This window comes from Pangasianodon hypophthalmus, chromosome 29, assembly GCF_027358585.1.
Source record: "Pangasianodon hypophthalmus isolate fPanHyp1 chromosome 29, fPanHyp1.pri, whole genome shotgun sequence".
NCBI lineage: Eukaryota > Metazoa > Chordata > Actinopteri > Siluriformes > Pangasiidae > Pangasianodon > Pangasianodon hypophthalmus.
Window position 1 is genome coordinate 8,439,035 of NC_069738.1, and position 15,458 is coordinate 8,454,492.

Sequence of the window (15,458 nt, forward strand, 5' to 3'; positions counted from 1 at the left end):
TAGTTGGAGACTGAGATTGCCAGGTCTGAAACCAATGAAACCAATTCCAGTGAAATTTCCAACTATCCCAAACAACAAAAAGACCTACAGATTGTGTCTGTAACACATACATTTAGCTAGTATGCTTTTTAAACAAACAGACTTATTTTTTTCTTATGAAATTGTTGTTGCATTTCATTTAATTTTTAATGTAGGATTTCTATTTTGTAATATATTAAAAAAAATTTCCAACGAAATACTCATCACTTTTGCTCCTTCTAGTCAATTTCACAAAGTCAGTCAAAATGTTAAGGTGAAAAGGTGTGCTGTAATGCACACAGATCACAGAACTTGCATACTTATATTCTAATACAGCTTCATTTAAGCAGAAAGAGTGCAGTTATATTGAATATCAGCACGGCTGTGATTAGCTACAACGCGAGCCCACACAGAAACACAGCCAATATTCGGCATAACTGCACTCTTGCTCGTGTTATACTGCTTAAATGTCACTTGCTGTATTATAACGCGAGTATGCACGTCCTCTTTTAATACATATAAATGTTTCAGTATCAGTATAATAACAGAGGAACATTCTCAGAAGCATTTAGCGTTAGTGCAAAGTTCCCAAGAGGTTCAAATTACTTAAATGTTACCAGAACTTTAGAGGAACGTTCTCCAAACTATCACGGTCTACTGCAAAGTTCCCAAAAAGTTCAAATTATTAAAAATGTTACCAGAATCTTCTCTGAACTTTTACGGGTTACTGCAAGTTTATTTAAAGTAATGGGAACGTTAAGAGAACATTCTCTGCACCTTAACGTGCAAAGAAACGTGAATGTGAATTTAACACCTTTATTTCTATAAAGAAAACCTTCCTAAAAACCAAACAGCATCAAAAAAGGTATAATCTCAGGAACCAAAACCAGAAGATTCTGGGAAGCAATAATTGTGAGCTGGGATATAAACAGATGTTCCTCACTAGCCCGTCTCTCTCTTTTTTTCTCTCTTCAAGTTAATAACACAGAAAGTATCCTGTCATGTCACTGAAGAAACAGAAAGTCCTCCGTCTTCTGAATCTTCAGTAGAGGAAAACCTTACAGACCTTTTCAAAGCACTGACACCCAATACTTTTTGTTTCCCATAAACGTTAAATAAATGTTATTTAAGTGTTAAACCGTTCCCTGGTATGAACGCTGGTATGAAGATGAAGCTCTTTGTCACAGAGATGCTAACACTTTAGCATCACACGCCGGCGCGCGCGCTGCCAACGCTCAGTGTGCGCAGTTTTACACTCTCAAACTTTGAAACAAGAGGAGAATAAAGGAGACACGGATGATCATTTTGTCACTATTACCCCTGCTGCAATTAGTGCCTCTTCTGTTTCCTGGGTGTTTGTGTAATCTGCTGTTCTCTCAGTGATCTAGTCTGTCGTTAGATTAAAACTCGCCAAAGGAACCAGTAAGTGGCCGCGAGCAGCTTGCAGCACGTGCACATGGTTTCCTAGCAACCGCACTATGCTGACTATGACGCATGCTGCAAAACGTCATCCAGCATGATTATTTGCTATGACTGGTGTTTGTCACAATTGCCTTTAATTATATGTTCATTGTTCGTGATGTAATAATAAAAGATCAAATTGAGATATTGATTATAAGGCAGTATGCAATACAAAATATTTTCGAAGTTTACATTTAATACACTATTATACTTTATTTCAGTGTATTCAAAAAGAAATTATGCTTGCAGGAGCAGTAGCACATTACAAGTGCATAGCAGTATAAAATACAAATAAATTGAGTCACTTTACTGTAAACCACTGTATTTGGATTGTGTTCATTTATCTATGCTTAAAATGTAACTAACCTGAAATTAAAACAGTAGACTGGAAAAAGAGGGACACAAAACACAAAGTTAGAAACACACAATTGGATATATGTGTCTTTATATACCGTAGCATTAAAATTTCCCTTCATTGAAACTAAGGGGCTCAAATATGTTCCAGCATGACAATGCCCCTGTGCACAAAGTGAAGTCCATGAAGACATTGGAGGTTATTATAACAGCAAAGAGGGGACTAAATCTTGAATGGGATGTTCAAAAAGCACATGTGGGTGTGATGGTCAGGTGTCCACAAACTTTTGGCCATAAAGTGTATGTCACTCTGCACAACAAATTTTTTACTCTATGAGGCCATGTAGCGTAATAAGGCTCCCAGGGGATTTGGAGCAAAAACAGCCCCACATCAACACAGATCTTTCACCATACTTAGGGTGGAAGATCTGTGTTGTTACCAATTCTTCTTTCTATGCCATATCCACCTTGCTGAGAAAGCTATATCTATATTTGCTTTGAAATGTATAAGTTAATTGTTATTTTTATGTAAAGTTTTTTTTAAATTAATTTTATCCATAAACAAATCTGTTCTCAAAATAAGCAATGTCTCCAATAATGATGCTCTGATCAGCTCCATGAAAAAAAGAATTACGATTAATTAATCAATAGTGTCATATTTATGTATTTAATATTGGCCTCATATGGCATTTCATTTTTTGTGTGTTTTTAAAGCCCAAAACATAGAGTTCAGCAGGAACTGTGGCAAACTGTCAAACAGCAATGGACTTAATACTGCTCCTCGCTTGAGTTGATATCATGCAAGAAAAATTTAATTAAGTCCAAGATCAGAATCTCATGTAACTGAGACACGTGTCTGCTTTTGGCAAACTCCACCAACCCTCACAACTCTCGAAATTGCACTTAAGTTCATAGTTGTACCTGAGATCTAAATATCAGTGTGCGCAGTTTTGGTATTACCTCCTCACTATATGCATGTAATAAAAATAAATAGAATAATAAGATAACTACTGATTTAAATACATCACACTAGATGAAATTAACTTTTATTATGACAGTGCAATAATACAATACAATAACATCATAAAAGCTGACTCTGGCTGACTCGAATACCTAATGGCACCTTTAATATTAGAAACAGTCTGAATCTACTGTATGTTAATAAAATTAATTGTCTTAGCATTAAAGATAACCAGGAATTAGAATGAAAATACTCAGAACAATATCTATATTGGTGCTATAATGCAGATGAAGACCTTTGATCAGACTATGGGTAGAAAACTCTTTATTTTTATGGTGGTTTATGGACCAGCTGTCAAGGAGCCATATGTTGTGGCCTATTCAGTTGATTTGCCTTAAGGCAGATTCTGATCTTTAAGTGATCTCTAGTGGTATTTATTTGCTTATTTACAAATGAAATATATGGTGAATATTCTTAAGAAAATGTACAAGGCTTTAAAATATGTGTAAATATGTTGAATTTATGTACTGGACTGTCAGATTATTATAATCATGCGTTAAAGTTTATTAGTGCAAAGCGTTAAAGACCCAATGCGCTATCTTTAAAAGGAGTGTGTATTAAAGTGGTGCCAGATATAACGCTTCAGTGAGCTTTTAATTCCATAAATACAGTGCTCTATTGCCTCACATTTAAACACATACATAGTGAAAGCAAAGAGAGAGACAATACAGCCTGTGTTATAGAACAGCCAAAGACTTTCTGCCATTAGATATTGTCAAGGACACAAAGATGTCAAGCTTTCGTGATCAGTAAACCTCCACATTGAGACCTTAATTACTTCTGTTTAAAACCATGCTTGTGCCACTATCATTAAATATTAAATTGCCTTTCCCATTGCAAAGCAGTGCAAACAGTTTACACGGATCTGTAATTGCAACCAACTCAAAGGAAAAGAGAGTGCACAACCTTTAAAAGTCATAAATATTGATGGCCACGCTGTATTGGGTCAGTTTAATTATCCATAGTGATTAGCAGAATGGAGCCCAGACAAATTAGAGGACAAACCTCTTTTTTCCACTTTTATTGCCTCGCAGCAAGCAATTTGAGGTATGACAAGAAAGACGGAGGTGTTATATTCACAGTTAATATTGGCATCATTAAAAGTGGAATGGAGCCAGGTCTAGTAAAGCCATAGGCTATGGATTGAGTGCCAGTCAGGGTTTAATGATTGACTCAGCTGTGTGGAAGAGTCTCATTAGTAAATTCTGCACCCCAGGGCCTCGTCTCTTTTGTCCAGGTCCCCTCTGGCCATGACTGCTGCAGAGGTTTCCTGCATTACCCACTCTCCTGTAGGGACAGGGATATAGTGTGTCTCCCAGGTGCCAGTTTGTAATAGCGGGTTGTCAGTGGATAATATTATGTTAACTGTGATAGTGTGATACAGTGTGGTAACTGTGAAGAAGAATGAATATATTTTCTCACACAGTCATCTCTTACAGGCAATTAGACATTCAGTTTAGATGCACACATCTTTGAAAAACAGTCATATTTTTCAAATTTGTAATAATTTGTATGGGTCAACATTCAAAAAAGGTTTATTAAGGTTCATTGATGGCTGGATGTGATATTGAATGGAAGTAACTCCCCATTAGACATTTCACAGGGTCTCGCATAGGATTAAAAATATTATGCATACACATAGGAACACACACGCACACACACACACTCATTCTGTTGGCCTCCAAATAGAAAGCACATTAAACAGAAGCTGCTTTTATCATTCCTCGACTCATTTCAAACCAAGGTACACATAATTTCCTGTTCTGTATTTTGTATCATTGTGTAATTTATACTTTGATTGGACAATGGATGCCTTCCTTCTGTTTTTTTCCTCTAAAAGTATTTAAAAAAAGGAATTCACAAGTATGTAATCCACCTCATTCATATTTAATATACCCATTTTTGTATTTCAAAAGTGGCTTCTCAATCACAGCTGATGACGTAGCATACTTAACACACTTAATTATTAACACCAGTTGACACCAATTCAAGGGGGCGTGTCACCAAGTGTATTTACTTAACATGACTGTGTGACTGTGTGATTTGTTCTAGTCTGGGCTAGAAAGAAATCAGCCCCAGCATTGCTTCTTCATATTATTCTGTGTATTGACTTGTCTTATGAGCACTGGTTGTGCACAAAAAAAATAAAAAAAAAATCCACTTTCAGCAATTTGTTAACAGTAAATAATACAATATGGACTTCATAAAGTCTTAATTTACTTTCATTTTTTTTCTTGAAAGTGAGGGAGGGCTTATCCTTGCTAGCCAGGGATGGATTACCAACCAGGCCTACTGGATATTTGCTCTGGGACCCTGGCCACTAGGAGGCTCTTGATGAACTTAGATTTGAAGTGAATTGGGTGATTATGACTTGACACACATCACAATACATTGAACACAAGTCAGTGACTATAAAGTTACATAATCAGAAATAAATTCAGAAATGTTATTGGTGTGTGGATATGAATTTATAATGAATGAGTGGTCAGTAAGGTCCTAAATGTTTTTTAATTGGAGCTGGATAAGAAAATGAAAAAACAAAAAACAAAAAACAAGGATAATTGTAAACCCACACTAAGTCTGGTGATAAAAAGAAAACTAAAAAAGTTATGAGAAGTCAGAGAATGATCATATTCCAAAATAGGTCAGATTAAAAATGAACCCTGAACTAAAATGGGCCAAAGAAGACTCAGCACTGCTGGCCACTGGGTCAGAGCGGTGCTTTGATGATTTGGTGGATGAGTTTGCGAGGTGCAAGGCAAGAAAGAAGCAAGTCTTCTATCACAGAGACTACACTAATACTCATAATAGATCAGTAAAATAGAAATATATGCATTTTATTTTGTATGTATTGGGTTGCGGGGCAGGGCGGTCACAGCTTTCTGCATCAGTTCAAGTAGAGCATGGGTTCCTTGTTCAGGGGCCCTGGATTTATAAATCAAAATTCTGCTGCTAACCTTTTTATACAAACTGCCTTATTAAGGCTACAGTGTCAGAACAAAAATTACTATACAGGCATAGTAGTTTCATTCTAATGTTACACACCATGTTCCTCTGTAATTAATTCTCTCTAACTAAAGGTACATGATACTGTACTGCTCCATTAACAAGCTTTTGTAAATTAAAAAACAGTTTCTTCTGAGATTGAAGGATGATAAGTGGGTGTATCTATCATGGCTTGAAATTACAACTTATTTGCATCAATAGAAATCCAGATAAATAGCTGTGGCTCATTATTATTTATACATATATTGTTGGAGAGCAGTATTATTATTATTTTTTTTACATATGCACAAATTTGCCATGGGAAATTAATTCACAAAGGTAAGCAGTGGTTCTTTCAGCTGTAGGAAAGTTGTAATATTTCTTGCTGGCACACATGATGTGATCCTGACTCTTCATCACATGAAAGCAAAGGTCACTCTTTCCATTGCAGGCATCTGTCACATACCATCCCCTCATGTGTCATGTGAAGAAAAACAGCAGTAGTGCACAGGCCAGCAACCAGCTGGTTGTTCTCATGCCTGAATGGATTTATCTAGTTGTTCCTGTTGTTTCTATTGTTTCTTTCTTTCTTTTTTTTTTATTAATCAGAAGGAGCACCCGGCTGCTTGATTTAATGCTGGGCACACTGTTGGCTAATGCAGTAATTTATCCTGTGTCTACTGTGTTTCAGCACAAGCTGGTTCAGAGCACTACGGAGTGCTTTCATTACTTAGTTCTGTTACAGCATGTGACTAATAGCTGTTATACTCACCAGTGACTGTCCCTGATCTTTTTACTATTGGTCTACTAACAAATTAGGCAGCAAAATGTAATGCAAGGGTAGATGAGGCAGGACACAAAGGAAAATTCAGCATGGTTGATGTCAATAGCATGAGTTAAAACACAGGCAGACAACATTAAACAAGGATAAATCATAAGAAACAAAGGTCAGGGAATACTGGACAATACGGCTTGGACTTAAGCAGATAAATGCATAATAAGACTTTGTGACAATGATCAGAAACACAGGGTATACACAGACAAACTAATTAAGGGCTTCACACAGAACAGGTGAACACATTAGACACAGGAGCCAAGACTAGAACAGAGACAAAAGTATGGCAAAGTGAACAAAATCACATGACATAAACACAAAAGAAGTGGCACAAGAACAGCACACAGGGAATTTGTGGCACAAGATATAGTATGATGTATTAAAACAAATTAAATAGTTTAATTATTCTACTTGGTTGGTCTTATATAAATATATAATAATAATCTAGGTTGAACTGTTAGCACTGGTGTTAAACATATGGTGTTACACAATATATCGCCTCATATATTATGACCAAGACTACTTTTACTGCATTTTTACCACCAATGTTATGTACGTCTGAACCATAATTTTTATATTTCCTATTTTTCTAATATTTTGTTATTTTATATTTTGTACAGTGTGGGCACAAGTTCCTCAAAAAGTCTATACAGGCTTTGTGTGGGATGTTTTTTAATGTTGTCATCATTTATTTGTTATTAATCTTTTATTACTACTGCAGCTATTGAGTCCTGTATTAAATGTCATATCAGGTCAGGAAATAACATCATTCTGGCATCCCCGCTGTCTCCAAGTGTCCTATGGGACTTAGTCTATTGTTCCTATGGTTGGAGGCTGGTAAAGAAGAAAGAATTATGCACTCACACATCTCTCAGGCTCAGTTACACATTATTACAATTATATATGCACACATCCCTAAAACATATAAAAAGTGTCTTTTTTAAAATAATTTATTTATTTATTTATTTTATTGTAGTCAGCAGTTCTAATGAGGTCATGTCTGGTCAGACTGAATACCTGATTCCTCACAAGTAGTATCGGTGTTTCAGCACCACGGAGAGCGGGCAACCTTTTCCCTACTCTCAGAACAAATACAATAACTGAAAGTGCTAATTCAGCATGCACACTCACCTTTTCCAGATAATTCAGTAGCAATAAAATGAATAAACCATGATGGGACATGCTATTAAAGGAAAATAATCACAGACACCGACAGGGATGGTGTGATGTTACCACCATAAAGCTGATTATTTCCCAATAATACCCAAAGTGTTTTATTCCTTTTACACTACAGCAATGTTGCAAAATTAATTATTTTTATTTATTAAAGTATGACACATCATACTTTTTACTGTTGCATTGCATTTTCTATTTCAAATTATAACTACAAAACACATGACACAGTATTTTCATCCAAGAATGGATATCCAGGCATGTTTTTTGTGGAAAGTGGAAAGTGGGTCACTGTGAACAAATCTGAATAAAATGGCTACATTCATTATTTTTTTTACGCATGCAAAAAAAATACTATAATATAATATATTATATTATAGAATATAATATATAATATATTTTGTATATTTGCATACAAAACTATATACTACTATAATATACTGTATTACTGTATTACTGTATTTTCTGTTAAAAATGGTCTATTATTGTGGTGTTATCATGATTTATCAATCATCTCAGTCTGACTAACCCAGATAATATGTGTCTGCTTCTTTCAGGGTTTCCAGTATCCTTTCAATTATAGACCTTCTACATGATCTATGCAATCAGGGTCATCAGAATGATCTGATAACCTGCCCTTCAATTCAATAAAAAAAACCAGTCCATGTGTAACATGGATCACTTAAAGACCCTTGAATTATTGTTTAACTTATCACATTTATTATGAATATAAATTGAACCTTGAGTTATCTTAATCTTAACACATTGAACTTGTATAAATATTAATTATAAGATAACTCTTATTGCTCTCCAGAGGAATGGAGTAACTCTGTCTGATCCCAGTCTCTGACAGCAAAGCATGTAAAAAATTATGAATCTCCCTAGAGCGTGTCATGAGATGAAGTGAAATTGCTTTATTTGGTCTAATTACTACAGATGATTGAGAATGAGAGAGAAAGTGTGCAATTTCATGTATTATCCCCATTACCGAAGACTTTTAAATAAGTAAGGGCTATAGATTATTTTATTTTATCCTGATCTAATCTGGAAACCAGTTATATTTGAAGAGATTAAGACCTAATTGGTCATAATTCTACATTTGGTTGGGGTGGATGAGTCATGAGCTCATATTTCTACATTTGGCTACACTATTTTTTTCCTTTGGCTTTATTATGTGGAGCCATAATTCTTCATTTCATTTGGAGGCATATCTGAGTAATCACTCTGCGTTGGCTGGAGTGCTTTTGAATCACGATTCTTCATTTGCAAGAACATTCTGGGTCATGATTCAGCGCTTAGCTGGAGTGTTCTTGTTGTTATCACACTGTTTAGCCCCATAGCTGAAAATGATTGTGTAGGTGTAACAACTCTGTCACCATCAGCTACAGCACAAGCAGCTTCTAAACTCAGGTCTTTGGTTGTCAATTTCATAATGGATTCTAGCACTAAATCAGTTATGTCAGACTCATTTCAAGCTTTTATTCCGTGATAAATTTAGATTTAACTTTGTGGGGGTGGTGTGTTAGGGTGGACTTTTGAAAGCAAGCACATAAATTGATAGTGCTCAACATAATGGCATACATAATGCATTGAGGACATATCGCAATAATTATTCATTGTGCGGATAGGGCAGACTGATTAGTGGATGCGTATAAACTGCAGCTTTGGATTTGGGGATTGATCAGATGTTAATTTGATTTACCTCACATTTGCCACCCAGAGTGCTTTTTGATAGAGCACATTAACAGCTGCATTAGAAGCTGGATTGCAGCAGTGACATAATGAGTTCTCCTTCAGCTCTGACCTGTGATGTCATACAGCCTGAGCTATTAAAAGGTCTCTTTAGATTCTAAATAACTAATGCTTGGCTTCAAGTTTCTTCTGATGCAGTCTGTTCCTTTCTTAAAAAAATTATTATTATTTAATTAACAATTGTTATTTAATCCTAATGTCATTCTGAAAAGTGGTCATTATTGGACAAGGACAAAAAAGTCAAGCCAGTCCTTGTTAGCTGCTGGCACTTTGGAAATTAGCATTAAATCTCATGAAATACTTGACAGTCACAGTATGATACATTATTAAACACTATTCCTGCAGCACACACTCTCTGTTAATTTCAACAAGGATATCTATGAAATAGCCTCAATTATTTTTTCCATATACATGCTAATATGAACTCAATGCAATGACATATTGTAATAGTGGACCAAACTACATATGGCACATGTGACTATGATTACAGTGTTAGAAGTGTAGTAATTAAATTAAATTAGTCTTTAATTAAATTAATATCCTCAAATGCTTTTTTTAAAACTATACAAGCTATATATAAGCATGTAAGGAATAAAATGGAAAAAAAAAACTGTTAGCACTGGCAAATTGCTGTGGTATTAAAGCATTTTGGGATATGCCGCTATTGGAAAGTAGTCAACAATGGGGGAATGTAATGAGGCTTGATTTAAAGCATCACCCCGAAGTTGATTATTTTCCTATAACAGCACATCCTGTGTTGTTTTATTCTTCAAGCTGCCAATGCTGACAATTCTTTTTTATTAATAAGTGTGCGGCATACAAGTCCCATACAAGTTGTTACTACAGAAATGATAACATACTAGAAAGAGTGCATTAATGTAAACCTGTGATTTGCCTTACAGCTGTCAGAGCTGCTGTTATAGAAAATTAATAAACACCTTCTGACCAATCACATTTGAGAAAGCAACAGCAGTATAATTGCTCTAAATAGATCATGCATCCAAGAAAAAGGTTTGTAGCAGCTCAGTTTTTCTTTCATTTCTTCCTTCAGTTTTCTTCTTCTTTTTACTTTTTTGTATGAATTTACGTTAAAGGGTTAGATTTCCTTTTATAAATTCGTTAAAAAAAAAGCATTATTACAAAAGATGTTCTAATATCATCTCCTGTAATAATGGTTTGCTTCACAATGTTATATTTAATATTTTGCAATCTTACCAAAACATTAAATTAAAATGAACTCCATACAACCATGATCCCAAGAGTAGCAAGAAGTGGCAGGACTGATTTTTTTTTAAACACGAACCTACACTGGATTTTGGAAGGAAATCTATTCAAAAGATAATTTTACTGAACATCCAATAAGTATTCAAGAAGGTTTATTCCCAAAACAACATTCCTGCAATGTTTTAATAACATCTGCTGTAATAATGGTTTGCTTCACAACATTCCCAGCTAGATTAAAAAAAAATACAAAAGAGTTACTGTTTAGTTAGGTTAGTATATAAAAATGTTCTCTGAAATCCAGTTTGGGTGTTCTTGGATGTTCACTGAACCAAAAGTTCCTAGAACTGTAAAATATTACATAGAGACAGACAATTTCCCAACTTCAAAAACTCCATTTCCAGGCATGAAAAATCAATCTCTGGCTACATTGAAGCTGCATTCGCTCACCAATCAGCATTAAGCCATGATCGCAAATAAATTGTGCAGTTGAATGAACGAGTATTTATTTGAATTGAAAACTGCAAATAGGACTTGTGGAAGGGAGTCTGTGTTCTGTACCAAGTGGCACAATTTTCCAAGCATAGTTAACCACCAAACGAAAAATAAAAAAATAGGAAAATAGTAGTAACGCCAGTACAGACGTGTAGGAGGTGAATGTAAATAGATAGATATTATATTGTACGTAATTATGTCATTAGCACACAGCTGCTGGCACATACATACATTACAATATAACTGCATAAAAATCACCTCCACCCACTGCATGAATGTGCCATTCTAGAAAAAAGGAAAAAATGCTAATTACCTATTCACTCAATGTTGTTATAGCTATATAGAAACATCAATCAAAAATAAGCAAGCACATCTCTTAATCTCTTACAGTTAAAGACATAAGAATAAAAACCACTAGGCAGAGGACCCTAATTTGTTTAAACACATGAACAAATGCTAAAATGCATGTTTAGATTTAGAACACACTGCCTCGTTTCAGTGTTTCCCCAAATAATTATCATGTAGTGGCTTAGCTAAATTAGCAGTTGCTTCACAGTGAATTCTTAATAATATATTACAGAGACAGCCAATGCAAACCATGCATGAAGCCAAAGCTTTGTTGCACTAAAATGGTCAGATTTGGAGTGTGTTTAATTGTATGCACTGTTTGTACTGAGTGTTGTATCATTTCAATTTGCCACATAATCACTGATGTATATATGCTTATAAGACAAAACCAAGATCAGTGTTGCATGAACTGCAGGTATTCTTTAAAATAGAAGCATTACATAATTAGTTTTACTAAATATTTTTGTTTTATTCATACTTGGTCATTATCAAGGTTCACTAACATTGCTTGATTTCACTAATTCACACTATTTCTCTTTTAGAAAGGAGACTTGATTAGTAAGTCAGGTGCTGCATTTGCAATTCTTGGTGTCATGACTGTAAAAATTTGCATGACCCATATGACTTCAGGACAGAGAGCTTTGGGATTGTCTTGTAATTTCAAGAGAGGGGAAAAAAGAAAGGCAAGAGAACCACTGTTTATAACTTCTACATGTATAACGTATGTGATAACAGGAACTAACTTGTCTTGTGGAGATAAATTTTGCTATAAATGATAAAAGAACAATAAATGATTCAGTCACTGGCAAATTGCTGTGGTATAAAAGGAATCAAACAGTTTGGGATGTGCTGTTCTAGGAAAGTAATGTACTTTGGGATTATTATTTTTATTTAATCACTTTCATTCATCAGAATTGCTATTAATTTTGCATGAGAATGGTATGTTTGGTTCCTTTCATTGCCACAGCCAATACAGATCCTGATACAGCTGTTCCACAGGTCTGTTGTCTAACAAGCTCTGGGGTCTTCCAGGAACAGGTATTGAGATCACGTCACTTTAGCTGCACACACATGTACTTCATTTAACTAATTATGTAACTTTTGATGTCAATTGATTACACCAGAACAGCAATGGGAGTGAATACTTATGCAATCACAATATTGATGTATTTTATTAGTAATATTTTTAATTAAAAATATATTTTTTAATTAAAGGGGGGGCACTAAAGGGGGGCACGGTTTCCTCGAATCTCTGGGGGTTCGAATCCCGCCTCCGCACTGTGTGCGCAGAGTTTGTATGTTCTCCCTGTGCTTCAGAGGTTTCCTCTGGGTATTCTGGGTTCCTCCTCCAGTCCAAAGACGTGTTGTAGGCTGATTGGCATTTCCCAATTGTCTGTAGTGTGTGATTGTGCCCTGCAATGTGCAATGTGTGCCCCGCCTTGTACCCTGAGTTCCCTGGGATAAGCTCCAGGCTCCACTGTGACCCTGTGTAGGATAAGCAGTATGGAAAATGGATGGATGGATGGGTGGATGGATATCTCCCCACTTTAATATTATGGGCTAGTTTGTGCAGATTCATGATGTATAATCTGAATTAAGTCTACTTCAGTTCCAGGTTGTGGGGGGGATGCGAATACTTACGCAAGGCACTGTAACAGTGTATGGCTTTATAGCAGATGAGAAAAATGATACATTGCAAACTCAAGCTATGAAATTGAGCAGTGCAGTGTAATGGTCTGCGTGTTTGTTTTTGAAACTTGTCTTGGACTAATAGAGACAAGTTTGAATGTTAAACCTTTTGGATTACATGAAAGGATTGTGCTCTGAACCCGGCTTTCTGTGAAGTTTCTCCACTGACTATTTTTCCTCTGTCAGCAATATTATGGAGTACTGGCAGTCCTTTTGAGAATACCTGTTTGCAAAAGACTTTCAAAATAACTTTGCAAATTGCTGACTGGCTTCATTTTTTTCTTTTTTTCTTTCTTTTTTTAAATTACAGAGTGGTAAATTGTTCTGTTGCTTTTCTGTTCACTGTTTGATGGCTTAATATTGTGTGTCTTTGCCCCAAAGCTGTGTGTGTGTGTTTGTGTGTGTATGCCTCGGGAAAGCATGAATTTTTTGCTTTCCTGTTGGTTGTTGAATAATTTGGCAATATATGTTTGTAGGGAGAGAATTTATTGTGTATGTGTTATGTAATATATACAGTGTTTGTCATGTTTTAAAGGAATATTTTGGCCAAAAATGATTTCCTACCTTACTCCAAATGCATTCATCCAAGCCATGTTTGCTTCTATAATTTTGCGCTGGGGCTATGAGGCTACTGTCGCTAAAACTGTAAAGGACACTTATAGTCTCCAGTTTATCATCATGCAAACCAAACGCTTAAATTACTTGCTTCAAAATACATTATTTGGCTTAGTCATAGCATTTCAACAGACACAGAATAAATTTGTATTTAGGAAAATAAGTAAGAAATAAAACAGTAACTCTTTGTATTGGGCCACCACATCACCCCGATAAAAGTGTTGATTATTTTCCTACAATCAACATTGAGATGGTGTGGTGGCCCAATACAAAGAGTATTGTGAGAAAACTTTGCCATATCAATGATTATATATTTTTTCTTTGTTGAATAACAACACATATTTTAAATCCATTTTATTATTAGCCTTAGATTATTCAAGTTTCTGTAAATGATTTGTTACTGATAACGTATAGAACCATAACGTATTAGAACGATCCCTTCTGACCAATCAGAGTTGAGAATTCATCAGTACTGGAAACATATTATCTTCCAAATAATTTATAATGTACACCTTTAAGTAAGTGTGTGCATAATCTGGTAGCTATGAGTTTCCTTTATTTGTTAGCAATATTAGTAGCTCAAGTGCAAAAGTATAGAAACAAAATGCAGGCATAAATTAGCCTTGGCTGTTTTGGACAATTGACAGCATTTAGGGTTAAAAAGACAATGGCGTGAAATTAGATTTTTGGCTAAACTGTTTATTCAAATAAGGACAGCTGTGGTGGAGTGGTGGAGTGGCTGAGTGGAGTGATAGCATTAGTCTCTTTATCAGAGTAGCCTCAATTTCATGCTGGTCTGTGAATGCAGCATGACTTTTCACCTCTGAACCATCTGTCACCATATGGCCATAACCCTTATATAAGAAAGAGTGGCTGCTAATTGTTTGCATGTCTGCTACCATTTTATCACATTTCAGTATAGGAAAAAAAATTCAGAAATGTATGTTGTAGTTCATATATGAATAATAATCTTTCATGTTTCATCACTTTCAGCCTAACCTTACAGCTATTTCTGAGACCAGTAGTGAAAATTCTGACATTTTCTAATTTAATACATATTTTTTCATTAGAAATTATATTATTAGCAATAATGTGAGTGAAAAGTAAAATTTTAAGAAATATTTACATGAATTTCAGAATTTCTTTCTGGAGTGTACTTCAATAGAAGAGATAAAACTAAAAAAAAATCACAAATTTGCTTAAATTTGAATTGTGACCTAGAAATAGTGCAGACATTGAATATTTCCTTTACTTGTATTAAAAAATTCCAAATTCTTAAACTTTCTGTTTATTTCCAGTTTTAACTGAAAAAAATCCCAGATTTTTAATGTGAATGTGGTCTCAGACATTTGGACACAACTATATCTCCAGCAATGTGCCACTATGTGTATATGTGTACTTTCATGTTTGTGTTTTTGTGGTCATGGTGTGTGTGTTTTTGGTGTCTGGTAATTTGTGTTTATGTGTGTATGTCTGTCTAGGTTCTTGCAT